General features: G+C 37.8%; 1 long non-coding RNA gene across 1 annotated transcript; it reads left to right on the forward strand.

Annotated features, from left to right (window-relative positions):
• The first annotated feature begins 10,446 nt into the window (after positions 1–10,446).
• LOC118047490 (uncharacterized) lies at positions 10,447–11,603 on the forward strand. The gene is made up of 4 exons (XR_012171127.1): positions 10,447–10,733; positions 10,809–11,020; positions 11,134–11,371; positions 11,458–11,603. It is a non-coding gene; the product is annotated as an uncharacterized lncRNA (long non-coding RNA).
• The last annotated feature ends 1,207 nt before the right edge of the window (positions 11,604–12,810 follow it).

Below are 12,810 nucleotides of genomic sequence, written 5' to 3' on the forward strand. Positions count from 1 at the left end.
ATATGGTTCTCTTAAAGTTACACCCTTATCGCCAACAAATTGCATTCAAATGAGTTCACTAGAAACTTGCCAGTAAGTTTTACGACCCTTATTGCATTGAGAAGAAGATTGGCAATGTTGCATACCGCTTACAATTACCAGCCAGCACAAAGATCTACCCACTACAAGATTTCACAATTTTACAGACATAAATATTCCGTTGGTGTGTGATTACGAGTTCATTAGTAATTTATTTACCGACGTCGTCACCGAAAAAATACATCTGTCGGCTTTCCTTTCGTCGGTAATTCCACATTCCATTGCTATATCAGTCGGAAACACAAAAAAACCATTTGCCGATGGTTTTATAGATTGAATTTACACGCCTAAAAAAAAAATTTCTTGCTTCAGATATACTGACAAATTTTATTTCATCGATGATAGCATGATTTACCGATGGCCATATACCATCGGTAAATTTATCGGTGAGTGTTTGAAATACTGACCGAATATATTTGTCTGTAAATTCATCGGTACTTGTGACAGTTACTATCAAATGTCAACGGATTCATTCTGTCGGTAAAGCTATCAATGAGTATATGAAATACCGACCGAATATATCCGTCAGTAAATTCATTGATGAATGGGGCAACTACTATCAAATGTCGACGGATTCATTCCATCGGTAAAACCCTTTGTAATATATTTTTTTTAAATTTGCTTTTTAAAAATTATTTTAGAATACATAATATAAAATTATATAAATTAATGGTAATAAAAACCAATTATGCAAATAAAATTTCTATTAAACATCAAAAACAAAAAGAAATAAAGTTAAATAATATTCGTTACAAACTGAATGTGTTTCCAAAAAAATATTAAATGAAATTTTAAAGGTAAATAATATTTTTTACAAATTAATATAAAGGTGGAGCTGGAGGAGGAGGAGGAGGCTGGTGGTTATACAACTAAAAAGGATTAGACGCACATGTTCCACTCTGTGATGCCATGTTCATGACCATTTCACGAAGTTGTTCATGATCCGTTTTTTGTTGTGTATACTCCGCTTTGTTGTGCATGAGCCACTTTGAGTTGTGCATACTCTGCTGATAGGTGGTCATATTTGTCGATGAGCTAAGTCGTGTGTTACTGCAAGGCCACGAACTCCTTAGATTGGGAGCTCCTAACGGTTGAAACACTACAGGCTGACCACAAGTTGATGGTCGTAGTGTTGGAGAGCCTGTAAACCCGATTTTTATCGAGTCCACCAGACGATCCAACCTCCATCCACAAATCCAGATCGAATTCTGGATAGGTCAAAGGATTGTCCCAGTATCTCTCCCTCAACCGATTATTATAGGTCTCCTGAAAATAATAATAATAAAAAGTAATCATCATATTCAATTCAATGAACATAATAACTTACAAAATAAAATGTTAAAACGTTTCCACGCTTTGCCGTCAGAAGGATACACCATCACTCCATCAACCACATCTTGTGCTTGGTGCCATGTCTTGTGCTCAGCAGTCTTTGGTGGCATGAATAACCTCTGCAGTCTAGGTGTGATTGGGAAGTATTTATGTTTTTTATATGCCACTAGAGTCTTTCCCCTGCCAGTTCTGGCTTTGTAACGGGAATGCCCGCATGTCATGCACTCGGTCATCTTAGCATTTTCAAGGTAGTATAACATGTAGAAGTTAGAGCACATGTCAATTTTCTGGTATCCTAAATCGAGGGGTTTCATCATGGACTTCGCAGCATATAAGTTCTCTTTCAGCCTATTCCCTTCAGGTAAAATGCTTCTCGCCCATTCAATAATTTTGTCATACCCGGTCTCACTCAACCTGTGATCTGACTTGATGGTGAACACCTGTGCTACAGTCGATAATTTACTGTGGTTTGTGCAGCCATCCTATAATGGTTCGTCAAAATATTTTAACAAATCAAAAAACCTAATTGCATTTGCATTAGGTTCTTCTTCTACGATTGGACATTGACTGACATTACCTTGATTCATTTTTATTGCATCTATAACCATATTTCTGTAGGGATTAATGTTGTCATTTGCTGCTTCATGCACGTTGCTAGCACTAGAAGTTGACCCAACCACCATTTCTCTCATTCTCCTCTTACTCACAAATATTTCTCCATGTGCATACCAACACTGGTAATTCTCCATAAACCCTTTCTGTAGAAGATGTATCATTACAACATCTAGATGTAAATACTTTTTATTTTGACACTTCCTGCATGGACACCTAATACCACCTCTAGTAAAATTTCTGGGAATAGATGTTGTGAAATTAATAAAACCCTAAACCCAATTACAATAATCCATCCTCCACAATCCTTGGGTGAATCTCGATACATCCATGAACGATCATCCATGACTTATATCAAACCTCTATTAAATTATGATGACATCATGTTTTAATTAACTAAGTTAGGTAAATAAACTTTCAAAAATATTACTTTGCCTCAAGATTATCCAACAAACCAATCACAACTTCTCATAAATATTAAATATTCATTATCATTTATCAACGTCCATACAAATTAATATATATAAATTTCTGGAAATTACCACTCCGCAATACAATTGATAAAACTTAAAACGGACCCATTAAGCAAGCTATTAATTATTGCAAAACAACACATGTAATTTGGTAATTCCATAAAGTTTTAACAATTTACAAACAAATACAATCTTACAAAATCTAAAACAAACCATAACAGATATAAAATTATACATGCATATATTACAAGTTTGTTTGAGAAATAACAATGAAACATGTACATCTACTAACAAAATACATATACTAAAAAAAATAATAAAATTGACATTTAAATGTTAAAATTTAAAAAGATAGAATTACTTACAAAAATTGATAAAATCCGTCAGTAAATCAGAACATGGATGTTGTGACCACAAAATTTCAAGAAATATAACTTGTTGTGTTGAGATGAGGGAGATTTTTGTTTGGGGTAGAGAGGGGGCTGGTTGTTTGCAGATGGGGAGAGTTGGGATTAGGAAGAAGAAGGAGAAATAGGGGAGGAGAGGGCATATATTAATGTTTTCCGACGGTTTCACCTACGGAATAATCCGTCAATGAGTCTGTCGGCTATTCTTACGGAAAAATTAACACATCACTGTACAGATCTACTATTTCGAATCCCTTGGTGATTCCGTCAGCATTTTAAACGGTGAACCGATCACGTCACTGTACGGGGCTGCTGTTTTGAATCCGTCGATGATTCCTTCGGTAAAAATCACCTGCAAAAACCTCCACGTCAGTGAACCGCCTTTTTTTTTTTAATTCTGAACTTTTCGTCTGTAATTCAGTCGGTAACTACCGACGGATAGTTTTCGTCGGTAGTTACCAACTGAATTATAGACAGAAAAATTTCTGTCGGTAATTTCGACCTCAAATTACTAACATAAATATTTCGTCGGTAAATCTGTTGCTATTAAGCAAATTTCTGGTAGTTACCCTATTTTTCATGTTTCTCTTTGAAAGAAATATATTGGGGATCCTCCATAGGTTACCTTAGAGCTGCCACCAATTATAGATGAAGGAGTAGTTTTAATAACCCCAAAGAAGATCCTTGACACATGTTGGATTAAACAAGGGGATAAATTTATGGAAGAAAGTTTGGTTAAATGGAAGAGTTGCCTGCTGAAGATGCTACTTGGGAGAACACCACGATGTTACATACTCAGTTTCCTTCTTTGAACCTTGAGGACATGGTTCCTGTCAAAGGGGGGAATATTGATAGGCCAAGAAGATATGAAAGAATCCCTAAGAAGAATCCCAAGTTTTTAGCTTGAAGTGAAGACCAAGTATCAGCTTTTATATTTCTTTCCATTGCTGTTGTTTTACATTGTTTACTCATTCAAAGTTGTTATGTATTTCCCTTTAAATAAGGCTAGATAGTTTCCTGAAGTTAAGGCTGATTTCTTAAGCTTAAACTTTATTTATTGGAACGTTAGCATGGAATAAATATAATTGAGAATTTCTTGAAAACAACTGTGGTTTAGCTTTCAGCCTAAGATAGCCAGATTTCGTTAATTTTGTATCTGTTTTTTTATTGGGACCTATCATGAGATGAGTAGATCTCCTATATGTGTATGCTTGGATGGATTCATGCCCAAGTCTCTAGCAGATTGGAACTTTTCAGATTGGTCAAATGGGTGTATACAGAGAACTCCGCTAGAATGCAACGACAAAGTTGGCTTTCTAAAATATACAGGGATGAAATTTCCTGACACATAATTGATGCAATTCAGGAGACAGAGGAAGAGGAAGCTTAAACCGTAAGTCTATTAGACATAGAAGACTAGCAGAATAAGGAAAACCTAATTATGTTATAAACTTATTAGTTGTTAAGTTTATCCTAGTTAGCAGTAATGATAGTTCCTAGACAAATTAGGATTAGATTAAATTTATGTATTGAATTATAATTCTTAGACAATATTTAAAAGGGAGAGAACAGAACAAAAGAAAGACAATTATTTTCTTTTGAAACCATTCATTCTATATAATAGAATTCGAAGCGATTCCCTTTGTAGAGAGATTTTGTACTGTTAAATAAATCTTCCTGCTTAATTCAACGAGAGGTTGAATCAGGTGGCTTTTTACATCAATTTGGTATCAGAGCAATTCATGACCTTAACCAAAAGTGGTAAATCATATACTATGTCGGACAACCATGCTATTAACAACCCCCCACGTGAACATGCAGAATTCCAGCAACAAAACTACCAGTAGCAACTCACCCAAATCACCCATATGCTAGAACAACTTTTTAATCGCATGGATGTCATGGATGAACGACGAGCACGGGAAGGAGCAAGATCTCCCAATAGGAGGGGACATGGCCAACCCCATGAAGACTTACTTGAAGGTGATCAGAGGATTAAAAGGGAGAACATAGAAACTGAAACTTTCAGGTATCTTGAACCCCGTCACCTTCATGTTCAACAACACAGGGAGGAATTCCCACGTATCCATGATAGACGGATAATGGACAATCAACCCATTGACGAACTCACCAAGAGACTGAAAGTAGATCTACCTGACTTCTATGGCAAATTAGACCCGTATGCTTTTGAAGATTGGCTGACAGCCATTGAGGATTGTTTTGACTGGTTTGCTGTCTCTGAAAACCGCAAAACCCGATATGTCAGGCTAAAATTGAAGGGACATGCACGAACTTGGTGGGGAAGCGTGGAAGAGCAACTCAGACATACCCAGCGCTCAACAATTTCAAATTGGAAAGAGATGAAAGAACGACTAAAAGAAAAATACTTACCCATTGATTATAAACAGATGATGTTTGAAGAAATGTTGCAACTAAGGCAAGGATCCTTAACAGTGGACCAATACACAGACCGTTTCCATGAATTAACTACCTGTAGTCGAATTGTTGAGATGGACCAACAAACATTAGCGCGATATCGCAATGGGTTACGTGGTGACTTATATAAGGAGATGTTGGTCGCATGACTAATCAATGTGAATGAGGCATACCAGCTGGCATTACATATGAAAAGACAACTGCAGAACATGAGTAGGAAGAAACCTATGCCAATGGACCTAAAAATAGGACGCACAACAAACTTTCCCATGTAGAAACCACAAACACCAGCAGATAAACCAAGAAGTTCATGGTTAAGAGAACAAATAGGAAGAGCAAACACTACAACTGATGGCCCACAATGTTACAAATGCAAGGGGTTCGGACACTATGTTGTGGTGTGTCCCACCAGGGATAAGAAACTGGCTTTTATATGCGAAAGAGAATTAACAATAATGAATGAAATAAAGGAAGAAGAAGCAGCAGAGCTTACACAGGAGGAAGAGGAGGAACAATTGGGTGCCTCGGAGCTGCCAAGCTGTGTTTTTCGTCAAGTATTAACTGAAAATAAGAAAGAACCCCTTACAAATCAGGAGTGGCTGGGAACCAATATATTTCATACCCTTTTAGAACATGGGGATAGGGCACTGAACGCCATCATTGATAATGGTAGCGGCATGAATGTCATCTCTGAAACAACGGTGGAACGATTGAAATTAAAGAGTGAAAAACACCCATCTCCTTATCGAATAAGTTGGGTCAATGAAAACAACTTAGTTTCAGTGAAGCATCGATGTCTAGTACAATTCTCGTTGGGACAGGAGTATATGGATGAAGCTTGGTGCAACATCATCCCTATGATTGTTTGCGATATGTTATTGGGACGACCATGGCTTTATGACCGAAAGGTCTCCTATAACGGTTACACAAATACATACTCTTTTCAATATAAGGGTAAGAAGTTGGTGCTTGTACCACTACAAATCTCAGATTTTGAGACAACCAGCACAAAAATTCCAGTACTGATCCTGCACCAGTTTTCCCAAGCCTTAAGTAGAGAGCATATGCTGTTATTTATAGTAAGACTAGAAGTTAAACAAAATGATGGCAAAGTCCCTAAAAAGTTGACAACAATAATAGAGAAATTCCAAGATATCATGCCTGATGAAATGCCACACCAGCTGCCACCTATACAGGATGTCCAACATGCTATTGATCTTATTCCAGGGTCATCTTTACCTAATTTGCCTCATTACAGGATGAGTCTTGCAGAGAATGAGGAACTTAATCGACAGGTTCAAGAAACTGCTGGATAGGGGATTCATTCGGGAAAGCCTTAGCCCCTGCGCCGTCCCAGTACTACTCACACAAAAAAAAGATGAGAGTTGGAGGATGTGTGTAGACAGTCGAGCAATTAACAAAATAACAATAAAATATCAATTCCTGATTTCACGACTTGACGACATGTTAGATTTATTAAATGGCGCCTCGGTGTTTACAAAGATTGATCTTCACAGTGGATATCATCAAATTCATATCCGTCTGGGTGACGAATGGAAAACGGCTTTCAAAACCAAGGATGGCTTATTCAAATGGCTAGTCATGCCCTTCGGATTAACCAACACACCGAGTACCTTCATGTGCGCTATAATGGAAATTCTCAAACCCTTCTTGGGTAAATGTGTTATTGTGTATTTTGACAACATCTTAATAATCAGTAACTGTTTGCAAGATCACCTAGCTCACATTGAACAGGTCCTGACTACCTTGAAAGCAGAGCAACTCTATATTAATCACACCAAGTGCTCATTCCTGAAGAAGAAAGTTTATTTCTTAGGCTTCATCATCTCTGACAAAGGTATTGGAGTTGACCCTGCCAAGGTGCAAGCCATTCAAAACTGGTCGACACCTAGCACCATATATGAGGTCCGCAGCTTTCACGATCTCACAACATTTTACCGGAGGTTTATTCGACATTTTAGCACTATCATGGCCCCAAAAACTGAATGTCTAAAAGGAAGAAGCTTTACCTGGACAACGACAGCCAACAAAGCTTTTGTGGAGGTCAAGGAGAAACTGGGACAGGCACCTGTTCTATAGCTACCAGACTTCACAACAATCTTTGAAGTAGCATGTGATGCTTCACATGTAGGAATTGGAGGTGTACTAAGTTAAGAAGGCCACCCTATTGCCTTTTTCAGCAAGAAGCTCAACGATACCCGACAGAGGTATTCAACATACGACATGGAATTTTTCGCATTAATTCAAACCATTAAACACTGGTGCCCCTACTTAATCCATAGAGAATTCATCCTTTATACTGATCATGATTCTTTGAAACACCTAAACTCTCAAAGCAAGCTCAACGCTAGGCATTCACGTTGAATGAATTACTTGCAACAATTTGATTTTGTTATTAGGCACAAGTCTAGGACAGAGAATAAGGTGGCTGATGCATTAAGTCGACGACCACACTTGCTATATATTTCTTCATCCCACGTTACTGATCTTGCAGCAGTAACAGACCAGTACCCTGTTAATGAAGACTTTAGCAAAACATGGGAGAGATTACAGGCTAGGATTACCATAGATGGAGGTAATTACTCTGTAAGGGATGGGTATCTATTTTATGGCACCAGGCTGTGCATTCCAAAGGGTTCCCTCAAGGATTTTATCATCACAGAACTCCATGGTGGAGGCTTGGCTAGGCATTTTGGACATGACAAAGCTTATGCTATAACCACCGATCGATTCTACTGGCCTTGAATGCGTAAAGATATGCATAAGGTGGTAGATCAGTGTAGGATCTGCCAACTAAACAAAGGAACTAAACAACAAGCCAGACTCTACACACCCCTTCCAGTTCCTGATCAGCCATGGCAACACATTAGCATGGATTTCGTGCTGGGACTACCCTGGACTGCTCGACAACATGATTCCATCATGTTTGTAGTCAATCGATTCTAAAAAATGGCTCATTTTATCCCCTGCAATAAGACCTTTGACGCCTCTAAAGTAGCCATGGTTTTTCTGCAAGAAGTAATCCGATTACATGGGGTACCACTCTCTATTGTGTCTGATAGGGACGTCAAATTTGTTAGTTATTTTTGGAAAACCTTATGGACAAAATTGGGGATAAAATCAATGTTTTCTAGTGCGTTCCACCCCCAAAATGGCGGTCAGATAGAAGTAATCAATTGAAGCCTAGGAAACTTACCATGTTGTTTCATCGTTGATCATACCACCAGTTGGGATATCATACTGCCACAAGCAGAGTTCGCAATCAACAATTCTGTGAATAGGTCTACAGGGCACACACCCTTTAAGGTAGTATATGGCAAGCGTCCTTACACTCCCTTAGACCTCCAGCCACTACCATCACCTCCTAGACCAAGTGCAACTGGCCTTGATTTTTCAGAATATATGAGAGATGTCCACGCCGAGGTAAGGAGACGCTTATCCCTAAGCACATAATCATATGCAGCTTCTGCTAATGCTAGACGCAAGAATAGATAGTTTAACAATGGTGATATGGTCCTTGTTCGTTTAAAACCAGAATATTTTCCTTCACGAAGTTTCACCAAGTTACATGCACGATGTGTTGGTCCCTTTCAAGTTACTAAGAAGTTGGGTAGCAATGCATATGTTATAGACCTCCCTTCTGACTTCGGTATTTCACCAATTTTTAATATTGAGGACATTACAGCATTCAAAGGAGATGCGACTGATGTGGTTGGAAGTTCACAAACAGAGGATATGCCAACCTCCATTCCAAAAATTCCAGCAGCCACCGCCCCTAAAGATGAGATTGCCGCCATCACTAACCACCAATTCATCTCCACACGTTGTGGGGGATACTACAAATTCCTAGTCCACTAGAAGCACAGATCCACCTCTAACTCAACTTGGATCAAAAGCACTGCACTACAGCAACTACATCCTGAATTATTCACCGCATATATGTTAATCATAACTTGCCAGAGTAAAGTTCTTCAAGAGAGCCAGCAAATGATGCAATTCAGGAGACAGAGGAAGAGGAAGCTTAAACCGCAAGTCTATCAGACATAGAAGACTCGCAGAATAAGGAAAACCTGAATATGTTATAAACTTATTAGCTGTTGAGTTTATCCTAGTTAGCCGTAATGATAGTTCCTAGACAAATTAGGATTAGATTAAATTTACGTATTGATTTATAATTCTTAAACAGTATTTAAAAGGGAGAGAATAGAACAAAAGAAAGAAAATTATTTTCTTTTGAAACCATTCATTCTATATAATAGAATTCGGAGCGATTTCCTTTAAAGAGAGATTCTGTACTGTTAAATAAATCTTCCTGCTTAATTCAACTAGAGGTTGAATCAGGTGGCTTCTTACATCAATCGTCTTCCTGGTACGACAAGAGCATCAGTCTAAAGGAATTTCCAGGGACGGTTGTATGGTAGCAAACAGAGAAGTTCCTCTTTCAAATAAATTGGGGGCCCTGAATATCTCCAGTCAAGGGGTACTTATCATATACAGTAGCACAAACGATATTGTTTGGTCGTCAAACCCATCAAGAACTACAGAAGATCCAGTTGCAGAGCTCCTGGAGTCAGGTAATCTGGTTGTAGGAGAAGGAAATGATAATAACCCTGATAACTTCTTATGGCAGAGTTTTGATTATCCTTGTGACACCTTACTTCCGGGAATGAAATTGGGATTCAACTTGGTAACTCGGCTGGACAGATTTCTGTCATCTTGGAAGAGTGACGAAGATCCTGCTCAAATTTACTTTTCTTGTTGATCCTAATAATGGGTATCCGCAGCTACTTTTGAAGAGGGGGAATATAACACTATTAAGAACCAATGCACCGCCCCCTACTCCAAATATTACGTTCGGTCAAAATCCCACTGATTTTGTGTTCAATAACAATGAGGTCTCTTTCGACTATGCTATCCAAAGTTCAGGTTTTTCCAGGCTTAGACTAATTCCATCGGGCCTTGCAAGCAGCTACAAATGGAATGATCGAACACATTCTTGGTTGGTTTATTCTTTGTTCGCGTTCGATTGGTTTATTCTTTTATTTAAGATGCAAGTCTTGAACCAGGGAATATGTTCGGGGTCTTCTAAATATACTTGTATGTATTCAGGAGTAGCCGTGGAAAGAGGGAACAACAATGAGAAGAAGAAAGCAGGGATAATTGCCAGCACCGTTGTATTGGGCACGGGCATGCTAATGTTAGGAATGATCTTTTGCATGCGGAGGAAGAAATTTAGAAAGAATGATAACTTCAAGGATGTAGGGAAAGAAGACATGGAGTTGCCGATATTTTATTTGAGCACCGTTGCAAATGCCACTGGTAATTTTCAAGCAGAAACAAGCTGGGAGAAGGTGGTTTTGGACCAGTATATAAGGTAAAAAAAAGTCACCTACCTGTTCAAACCATCATCTAACATGAAACTAACTGAAGCATGTTGATGATAACTTAGGGAATATCGGCAGAAGGACAAGAAATAGCAGTGAAAAGACTTTCGAAGAGTTCTGGTCAAGGATTGAACGAGTTCAAAAATGAAGTTATATTAATAGCTAAACTTCAACACCGCAATCTCGTCAAGCTTCTTGGGTGCTGCATCCATGAAGATGAAAAAAATGTTAATATATGAATACATGCCTAACAAAAGTTTGGACTTCTTTATTTTTGGTGAGGACATGGCTGAATCAACAGCACTTTGTTTTTGATCTGTTATCATCTATATTTTTATTTCTGTAAGAATTGAAGAAGTTATTTGACTAACATGGATAGAAATTGATCAGACCAGACAAGAAGAAAATTACTGGATTGGAGCAAGTGCATGAACATTATTGTTGGAATTGCTCGAGGGCTTCTTTATCTCCACCAAGACTCCAGGCTGAGAATAATCCATAGAGATATCAAACCCAGCAACATTTTACTAGATAATGAGCTGAACCCAAAAATTTCAGACTTTGGCCTTGCTAGAATGTTTCGCGGAGATCAAACGGAGGCCAATACTCGTAGGGTGGTTGGAACATAGTAAGTGTCCATAATCTAGCCTTGAAGATTTTCATTTGTGTTCTAAGATTTTATTTTATTTTATGTTTATTATTAATGTTCTTCAGTGGCTACATGTCTCCTGAGTATGCATCAAATGGACACTTCTCTGTGAAAACCGATGTCTTTAGCTTTGGTGTCCTAGTCCTGGAGATAGTGAGTGGAAACAAAAACAGGGGATTTCGTCACCCGGACCAGAACCTCAACCTTCCTGGGCATGTAAGCTTCTATTTATACATGTGAATATATGTTCTTTATTAACCGAGAGGTGATATTATACTGCACAGTTTCTTTCAGACTCGTCAAGGATGCTTAGTTCCGTCAAGGTTGCGCAGTTTCTTTCTGTAGTTTTTTTAATTACCCTTTTTGAGCCTAAATTACATTTCTTTCATCAAAATATCATGATTAGGATCACATCCCATACTTAAAGGAAAAAAAAAATTCAATGAGAAAAGATGAAAAAAACCGTGAGAAAGACAAAAAGGTATAAGAGCTCAAGAAACTCAAATGTTAGGGAATATGCCCAAATCACAAGAAAATGTGACAATCAAGATAAAGTGAGTATGTCTTAGGGGAGAAAAAAAAAAGGTGAAGTAGCAAATCAAAAAAGAGCGGCAAAAGAAAAAATAAACGACATAAAAAGTCAAACAACTGATAGTGATCCTCCATTTTTGAAACCCTGAAACACTCTTTAAGCCTTCTTTCTTTTCTTTCGTAGCAAAAAACCACAACCTACATTACGTGCCTGTAGAAGTCCTTTCTAATCAAGCAAGGAAGCAACTTGGAAAATACACAATGCTCTCAAAATGCAAAGAATACTTTTTTATAAGATTCATGACATCAAAAACAAACTACTCATTATTATTTATGCTGATAAAAACGAGTGTTCAAAAAGAGAGAATTTTTCCTAAACAAAACCTCGAGCTTCTTCTCGAGCCTTTCACTTTGAAAACCTATAAAAACAAAAGGTCACCTCATCACCAAACACAAGAGCTAATAATCTCTTTTCCAAGAAAGAGAATAACCAAGGAGTTGCAAGATTTTAAAAGCAAATTATTTTAAACTTACATAAGAACAATCTTTGTTTTCAAAATGCAAGATCAAGATTTCAAGATTTATTATCAACCCATATTCCTTCACCAAAATGAAAAGAAGAGAAATGAGAGAATGGTCTCTTAAAACCATTATTTGTCTAAGTTGTTGACAAAGCATACTTGGGGGTAATGACCAATACAAGGGGGGAGCATTGTGTTTAAAAGGAGAATCACTCCTTTCTAAAAAAAGAGAGGAACATTTTCTATAACAAGACAAGGGGGCATTTTGATTTACAAAAAACAACTTAGTCCTTTCTGCAAGTGACATCGGATATTTTTAGCAGTGAGACTAGGTAATGAACGATCCTCTTAAATTATATGACGAGA

This window comes from Populus alba, chromosome 11 (assembly GCF_005239225.2).
Source record: "Populus alba chromosome 11, ASM523922v2, whole genome shotgun sequence".
Classification (NCBI taxonomy): Eukaryota; Viridiplantae; Streptophyta; class Magnoliopsida; order Malpighiales; family Salicaceae; genus Populus; species Populus alba.